Genomic DNA, 8,883 nt, shown 5'->3' with positions numbered 1-8,883 from the left:
ATCTAATTCTCCATAAAATTCTACTCAAGAGCTTGAATAAAACTGCAGAAAAGATTTCCTTCTTAACTGTAGAGAAATTTGCTGTAAATGGATGCAATGGTGTACTTTAGAACCCTGGAGGCAGTTAATTGAGCCCTCCCTCCAATTTTAGCCTGCATATTCTTTGCTAAGCCCACACATGCAGCTGAAAGAACAGCTCCTGGAGTACCATCCTGCTCTAAAAATGAATCTCTGCGTGGTCATGCGCACTGATATAGCCAGAACAGCATGCTTGTGACAAGTGTTGTACACAGGGCGTTTAAGAATACGGCTGCAAAAGATTAGCAGCAAGCAGGTTCTTGCTTAAAATGAGATAGACGTGGGAGACAAATAACGTGGGAAACAAGTGGAAATGAAAGAGTCTTCAAAGACCATTGAAAAACCTCTTCATTCTAAGGAAACAGCCCACATTAGCAGCTTAAAAAAAAGACCCATACTTATTTTGGTCAGCATTGACAACCTTCTTCCGTTGTGTAGTAGTTTCCTTCTCAAATAGTCAGGTGCAGAGCACAGTCTTACTCATTGGGAGCAAAGCTGACAGAATCTGCCTCTCACTTGGGCACATTCAGCCTTTCACAGACTTTATACTGTATATCTGGTGAGTCAAGCACCCATTCTGCCAAGCCTCCATATGTAAATGCAGGCTTACCCCCACTGGCACAGCATAGCAGAAGACGTTCCCAGACTTATTTATTATTTATTGGAAAAACATGTTTATTAAACAGCCGTGCTTCAAAACACAACTTTCTTTTTCTTTTCCCTCCTTTTTCCCTATAGCCTCCTAGGATCTCTCTGGCACCAAAAATTTCCCTGCAATTATAGCCAACAACTGAAACTCAGACTGAAGTCCAGATATAGATTTCACACCCCTCTGGAGCAATCACTGAGAATTTCAGGGATTTAAGGAGTTTCAAGAACTGCCTGCAAAGAGCTAAATCTTACAGAAGTATTGCTCGTTCACCACCAGACACATAGGGACTGTACTTTTTATTTTAACACTCATAAAACATGTACAAGGGCTGAGGTGTTTTTGACACATAAATCTCAGGTGCTGAAAGTTCACTCTTGTTCTGCTGCCTCTTACAGTTATTTGAGGCAATGTGCCACTCCCAGTGTTTCTGGAAATGTAATGGCACACTTCCCCCTAAAAGCCCAGAGTATGGCTATTATACAGACTATGGAAGTTAAACTCCTTTTGAGGATTCTTGATCCTTTTCTTAAAGCTCAAGTGAAATTTTCCTTGCCAGTCAGCCAAAAATCATATTGAAGTAACCCTAAAATTTTAGAGATATGGGCAGAAAAATGGACTGCATGTACAGCTAGTGCATATTCAGTATGAGCTAAATTGTCCCAGGCTCTGGAAAGGATGTTGTCACTGTGTGACCATGCATCCATCTGCAGAGGGTGAAACAGGCACTCTGGTCACTAGCTCCCCTCCTCTTGGCCCCTGAGAAAGAAATAGCCAAGGACAGTTGTGCTGCCCAGTGGAGGTCTGAAGCCCCTCACCACTCATCTTCTGGGAGACCACGCTGAACTTCTGCCAAGCCACAACGTTTCTGTGCTGGTAGGAACCTGCAGGAAAATGTAAGAATATTCCTTCCCTCCTCTATTTTCATATACAGTAAGTTATTTAACATAAAACAGTGAAAAAATATACATCTGGCCTTTTATTTACTGGCAGTTTCAGACCATGAGCTCTGGTACCAATCCCTGGTGCAATTCCATTGACTTCAGCAGACTCCGCCCGAGGTCACAATGTGCCATTAAGAGTTGAAATAAGACAAGATATGCAGGCCTGTTTCTTTCCAGCCCATAAAACCAGTCTGAAAGGTTTTCTTTCCTGTCTTCATTTTATCCAAGATCTATCAAGAATATTGAGTTCTATCTTTGCTTTGCTGAAGGATTGCTGAAGTGGAAAAACCACTTTTTTTTAATTACAGGGAAGGGGGGCTTAATCTATAACAGAAAGACAGCATTTCCTAGTTAGTTTCCACATATTTTAATTCAGTGGGTGATAACTGAAGAAAACCCAGCATGTTCAGGATGTTTCAAAAAAAAAAAAAAAGAAACTTTTCCTTCAAATTTTCTTAAATTTAGACTTTATGATACATTTTATTCAAGTGCTTGTGCCATACTTAGCATTGTCATCAAGAGTCCTTCCAGAAGTGTATCTGACAACACAATTAACATTTTCACATGTTGTTTGGGGTTTTGCCTTCTTCAGGACAGGTTTATATGGAAGAATGTCTTATTTTCTCCTTTATTTGTTTTTAAAATATCTCTCTGTCTGAGAGAAGGGCAAATAAAAGAGGAACAATTTGCACTAGGTAAATGTGCACAGACTTAGATGTGGTGGACTAAATGAGTGCAGCCTTAGAGCCTTTCCTTAAGCACTGCCTAAGAAGGGACTGTCTGCTGGATACTTCTTACTCCTTGAATAGGAAGGGCCTAAAAGATGGAAGATACTGCAGTCTTCCTCCTTCTTCTTCCAAACTAGAATTAGTTAACAAAGACCTGCTACACTCTGTACCTCAAACCCAGAGACAACACAACAGCAACAGCATGACATTGCTATGGCTGATATTTTATGGCCCTTTGCAACATGGAGTAAGAAGTCATTCAGAAATACTTTTCCAAACACATTTGACAGAAGTTGTTCATTAAGGATATATATCTTTTGAGCATGAATAGCTTAGTGACCCTCCCAAGTCACACAGGTGACTGGGAATTTCAATTTGGTAAAATAACACAGTTTATATAATGGTTGCCTGACTTGTAATTGCCATGTAAACTATTTCCTTGCAGAAGCAAACAACCAAATAACAAATGAAAAACGTAATGCAACTCCACTGACAATCATACTGAAATCTGAATTAGGTGTCACAGTATGTGTCTACTGACATCTACATTGGAGTGGCAATGGGGAGGGGAGGAAAGGCTGTCTCTGGTTTAGATTCCTGAGGCTAAATGCAATACAAATAAACCCTGAAGTGAACAGACTTTCACATGTTATACATCTGTCCTGACTTTGCTTTCCAATATCCTGCTTCCCAGATTTGGTGCGGGCAGATGGTGGATGAGATCTCCCTGGAAGCAGCATGTTCTCCCCCCAAGAGGAATGCCCTTATGTCTCTTAGACATGAACTGTCTGGCTGATTAATAAGCAGTGCTGTTGGGCTTAGGAGAAAGTTCAGATTTGCTTCTTTTGCCTGCCAAGTGGGACTTTACTGGGGCAGGGGTGTTAAACTGGGACTGTCGGAGAAGTTGGGAGCAGATGGTGGAAGTGACCAGAAGAAGTGGGAAGGGAACAAAGGAGGATGCTGTGTCCCCTGAGGGAACAACCTGTTGCCTGTGGTGATTTTGTCTGGCATGGCAATGAGGATGCCAGTGCCTGGAGCTGCAGAGAGGTGCCTCGTCTCCTCAGCCCTCACCGCCTGCCAGGCTTACCGGTGTGATGTGACCTCTCCAGGTCACCCAAAAAGCCCATGACTCCTGGCAGAGAACCTGGTGCAAAGTTTTGTTCTCTGAAAAGACTTCTTTCTTCCCCTGGATAAGGAAAATCCTTCTGCTCCTAAGGGAGACAAAAGCAGCCATTCAGTTCAGAGCTGGGGCTGTTTTCAAGGCTTCCAGCAAACACACTGTGCTTCAGTACTGCTGATAAATGTGTTAAATGAGAGCACATGCTTTTAGAGGGCAAGCATGTACTTTACCTAAATGCTATTTACACGTGAGTGTTAATCAAGAAATATATTCTAATCCAATTCTGGCACAATATTATTTTTCCTTCCTTTCCCTGACCCAGCATCTATATGAACAAAGGGCACGAAAGACAGAGCTGTCATTTGATTTATGCTACTGACTGTGTTTATCACTGACCGTGCATTTTCTTTAACTTTACATAAAATCAGTGTTTGGGACACCATAAAGTTGTAAAGGGACTTTTAACACAACACTGTGTTTACTGACTTCACTGACTTTACCCAACACATCAATAATGAAGAACCACAGAAACAACCCAAAGTAATATATACACCTCAGAGGGAGAATTTAAAGAATGGTAATGCAGGCACTTCTGCAGCAGGACCCATCCCTACATTTCCTACAGAGAAATGGGAAGCAGGTGAGGTAGCTCTGGGGCTGTGGGTAAAGCTTAGCAGTCCTCCCCAACTCACAATGCCATGCAAGGATGGGACTGACTAATTTCTGGGAAAATCTCAAAAGTGACAGAATCTGAGAAGAGGGGGTTTAAAGGCCTCTTGGATAAAACCTAAGAGGTCCTAGTAAGTAAACTGTAGAAAGGAGCTTTTGGGGGTATGGTATGTGCTGACAATAGCAAGTTGAGAGAAAAATAAAATTCACTTTTACTGTGGCTGCTTGAAGCCTGCAGATAAAGATGCAGACCTGAGATCAGTGAGACCACTCTAGAAAGCCTATGTGAAACCAACACAGGATTTCACAGGGCTGTACTTGCAACTTTGCCTCCACAGAGTCTTCACCAGACCAGTCAGTATTTACAAGGATATTTCTAGATGCCTGCAGACCTCAGTGTATGACAAATGCTACAAAATGAGAAAAAATAATTTCTTGGCTCTTTCTCAAGATGCTGTAAAGGTATTCAAAAATTTAATAGTCATAATAACTTGATATGCTTCAGAACATTAACTCAAGAGACATTTTTTTCAAACAGATTCACAATATTTATAATAACCCTTATGCTATGCTGCTTGTTGCCACCCACGTGAAGGAGCTGCCATACAATGTTGTCTTACATTATTTGCTTAGCTGCAGAAATTTTGGCATGGTATTGTATAGAAAATGAGAGGAATTAACTGTGTGCTGCTGATATATTTTCTCCTCCTGCAGTTTCACGTGGTTACAGCTCCCATGTTGCACCCCAGAGGTGCCTTCATTACAGTAGGTGCATGCTTTCCTGTGTGTTAGAATGAGTTTGTAAAATATTCCTTGGAATTAAAGATACTGGATGGATTTCTAATTGGACATTTAGTATAGCTAGCTGGCACATTGGTGACAGCTTCATTTAATGTATACAGCTTAATTGGATAGCTCATTTGCCAAGCCCCAACTGGCAGCAACAAGCACCAGGTTCTGCATCTAGATGTCCACTTTTAACATCATCTTGAGACACCAGAGAGAAACCAAATCAAACTGTGAGAACACTTAGTGAGCAATATATTCCCTGCTCACAAGCAGTGAATCAAACAGGCTTATTCAAAGAGCACCTTATTTGGGAGACCATAAAAACAAAGAAGAGAAAAAGAACAGCACACAGAAACAATCTACAATAGGCCCCTTTGCTCTCTGCTCCAGTCCCTTCTACTCAAAGCAGATGAATAATAATTCATATTGCCCTTCTTTTAGCATGTTGCTGCTTATTGCTTTTCACAACCAGACCCATCACTTCCTGACTATGAAGATACCAAATTTTCCTAATTTAGACCTTTAGAGAAAAATCTCAGCTTACTGTGAAGGGGCTAACATCTCTCCTGATAGCCTGCCCTGCTGTTGTTTCCACTTCTCACTAGGAATTAAAAAAAAAAAAAAACAAAAACCAAAACAAGAGACAGCCCATGAACACCTCACCTAAAGAAAGGAGCTTCCTTAAAAGTAGGGTCCTTTCATGCTTCCCAAGTTTCTTTGGCCCAGTTCTTTCTTCTGCAGCATCAGATCTGGGCATCTGGTCAGGCTCAGTGATACTTCACTGGTTTCAATGAAAATGCCATAAAAAATGTTTTAGAGGTCAGGGTTAACAGTGTCTCTCAAAAATTTACTAGAGCTTACAAGACCCAAAACTTACTCTAAATCTTCAGTAGTTGTCATTGCTCTCTGGATACTTTTGCTTGTAGAGCACTGAGTAAATTCTGTGTCTCCTCATACTCTAGGTACTAAAGTTCATTGCTGAGACAACAACTTCAATGTTGTGCTCAGGATTTTCAGAATCACAATCCTCTCTCTTAATCCTTTTCATTGATTCCAGTCCACATATTGATATTTATTTTGGAATATGATATTTTGATCAGTATTAAACTGAGTTGTGTGGCTTTTTTTGGAGATAAAAACATAGTAGAAATGTTAATCTGATTGGCTAACCAAACAGTAATGTTAAATATGCAATTTCAACATCTCTTTCCTGAGATATGTTGGCTACTTATCTTCTTTAATTTTACAAAAACAATTTTTCTACAATCTGTGTGGCTAGGCTGAAAAACATGGGTATACAGCTTGGCCACATATTCTCTCAAAATAAAACCAGCAATAAAATATGTAGTGAAGATTGAAATGGATGAAATACAGCAGAGAGAGATGAAAATCATCTCCTGCTGAAAACAAAGGCAAATTTATAATTGATTTAATTTTAGTTGGGATATCAGTCAAGGCATGTAGACGTCTCAGGAACATGTCTTTATGTGTGCAACACCCACCCTCCCCCTCCCCCCACCACTACACCTACTTCCATTTCTTGTCATGGTTTCTTCATCACCAAAATCCAATGTTTTGGATTATATGAGAGACCTGAGAGTCCATCAGTTCCAAAAAGCAAGCTCCAAGTCAAGGACAGCCTGAGAACTGTTACAGTTGTACTTTCCACTGACAAAAGTCACTGTTTCCAGCAGAAAACTATAATATCTAAATGCAGTGGGAAATCAGATCCTTGGTAGAGCAGTATAGCTTTATTAAAGATGAAAATGACTACAATTATACCGGTAGCTCATCTGATTGATGAGTAGAATCTCACCTTGTAAGACTGCAAGAGGGAAATGGAAGGGAAACATTTTCCTGTGCTCCCTTAAGAAAGCAGAGAAAAAATTGGTATTAAATGGGCCATGGATGCTAATGTGTGATGGTGACTGTGGATGAAGGTTGCAGGACTTGTAACAACATTTTCTGTGTACCCACATCAGTGGCAAGTTTTGAGATCCTTTCCTTTGGACTGTAATTCAGACCTGATTGAGAACTCTTTTTTATAATCTCTCTTTTTCTTTTTTTTTTTTTTTTTTTTTTTTTTTTTTTTTTTTTTTTTTTTTTTTTTTTTTTTTTTTTTTTTTTTTTTTTTTTTTTTTTTAATTGAGCTCACCATACCATCAAGTAGACTACAATTGAAATGAACAAGATGAGATTTGAAATGGGAACAAACTCCTTCCCAAAGAAGTCAGCTATTGAAGAAATGATTCTGGGGTAGGCAGAACTGGTTTTCTGGTACTCAGGTCTACTTACCCTGTGAATAGGCACTTTCAAATTAAACTCCTTTCCTTGAGAGATTCACAAACCTCTCTATTTATACATGCAGATGCTAAACAGAGCAGGAGGTACTGACTCCTTCAAGATGCACTGTCTTCAACAGTGGTGAAGATTTATTTTGCTGATGCCTGTGTGGGATGGAGCTATTAGGGAAATTATTTACTCTGAGAAGGAAATTAATACCAGACAAAACAAGAAGAAAGGATCTTGTTTCTGGAATGCTTTTTCTTCTCTTTAAACCAGAGGAAAGAAAACTCACCTAAAGAATGAGGCATTTAGAAGGTTTAAAATTTATTAGGTGCAGAGAAATAACCTTGGCAAAACTTGCTTTTCTGTGTCAATACCTTGAGCAAGAGCAGATTCAGACAAATGTAGCAGGAAGTACTGAAGGAATGAGAAAGATTTAAGAGCAGTGGGATGCTGCTGTCTTGTAATGCTGAGCTAATTCAATGTCCCATCAAACATCCTGGCACAAGCATACAGCTCTCTGCCACATAATCCAGACAGCAAACAGAAGCAAAACAAAACATTTCAATTAATATACCACTAAAGGTAACAAGATGACCTTGACTTGTCTGAATTCACCCTTTAGCAAAATACATGTATGAATAAATAATGACTAACATTCGTAGTTTTAATAAAACCAGTTGTGTTCTGTATGGGGAGATGAGATCTTTCCTTCACAGCATTTTCCTCCTCCACATATATCAGTTTACTGACTCAAGCATGTTTACTCCATGACCCTCAAATTCAGTTCTATGTTGTTCTGATGCTGGTGTTGATAACGAATCACACTTAAATACTCCTCTGGCACTCCAGTTTAGGGCTCACCTTTTCAAGGCTGTTTTCAGACATCATACCCACCTCCCACAGATGGCATGTCTCAGCCTTGCTCAGTCTCTAGTCCTCTTTGGGTTGTCCATAAACTAGCTATGGTTCTGGTAGTAGGGATAACTCCCATCAAAATCTCCATGAGATGTTGCCCAGGTCCTACCCCAGATACACATCTTTCTTCCCCCTGTAAGACTTGTGGCTGATCCAGCCTTTTAAAGGGAGTGAGATGTGCTTCAGTGTGTGCTTTAGGATGTATTCAATGTGCCAGCATCAGCAATATGCACAGCCAGGTGCTCCCTATAGAGTTAACCTATTTTATCCACCAAAGGGTCATTACTGTCATCTACCAAAGACGTGTCCCAAAAGGTATAATCCTAATCTTATAGCACTCCAATGAGATCTGTGTAAGCAAAATTTGCTGACACTCTTTAGGTATGTCCAAAGCCAGATATATAGACGACTTGGCCTATTATTTTCTCTTCCACTCTCCAGGGAACTCATCATGCTTATCTTTATAAAGTCATCATTGAAGCTTATTTGGACTGGGAGCCAGAACAATAGCAATGTCATTGTCAGCTGTGACTTTTCAAAGATTCTCACATTTTCTATCTTCTTCCTTTGCTAAGGAAAAAATGACCTTGCACCTTATTTCCTTGTTTTCATTGAAGAAGGTGCAAAACTGCATTTCTCTCTTGGCCATTCAGAGAAAAGTCTTTTAATATCACAAACTAAACTGGTGTTTAGATGTTCACA

General features: G+C 39.9%; 1 long non-coding RNA gene across 1 annotated transcript; it reads right to left on the bottom strand.

Annotated features, from left to right (window-relative positions):
* Positions 1–1,547: 1,547 nt before the first annotated feature.
* On the bottom strand, positions 1,548–5,748 carry LOC121358644. The gene is made up of 3 exons (XR_005955924.1): positions 5,641–5,748; positions 3,487–3,610; positions 1,548–1,611 (listed from the first exon to the last, which is right to left on the bottom strand). It is a non-coding gene; the product is annotated as an uncharacterized LOC121358644 (long non-coding RNA).
* Positions 5,749–8,883: the final 3,135 nt, after the last annotated feature.

The sequence above is a fragment of the Pyrgilauda ruficollis genome, unplaced genomic scaffold (assembly GCF_017590135.1).
Source record: "Pyrgilauda ruficollis isolate IOZ18807 unplaced genomic scaffold, ASM1759013v1 scaffold4, whole genome shotgun sequence".
Taxonomy (NCBI): domain Eukaryota; kingdom Metazoa; phylum Chordata; class Aves; order Passeriformes; family Passeridae; genus Pyrgilauda; species Pyrgilauda ruficollis.
The sequence above is the reverse complement of the archived record's forward strand: the minus strand, read 5'-3'. Positions and strand labels throughout refer to the sequence as shown.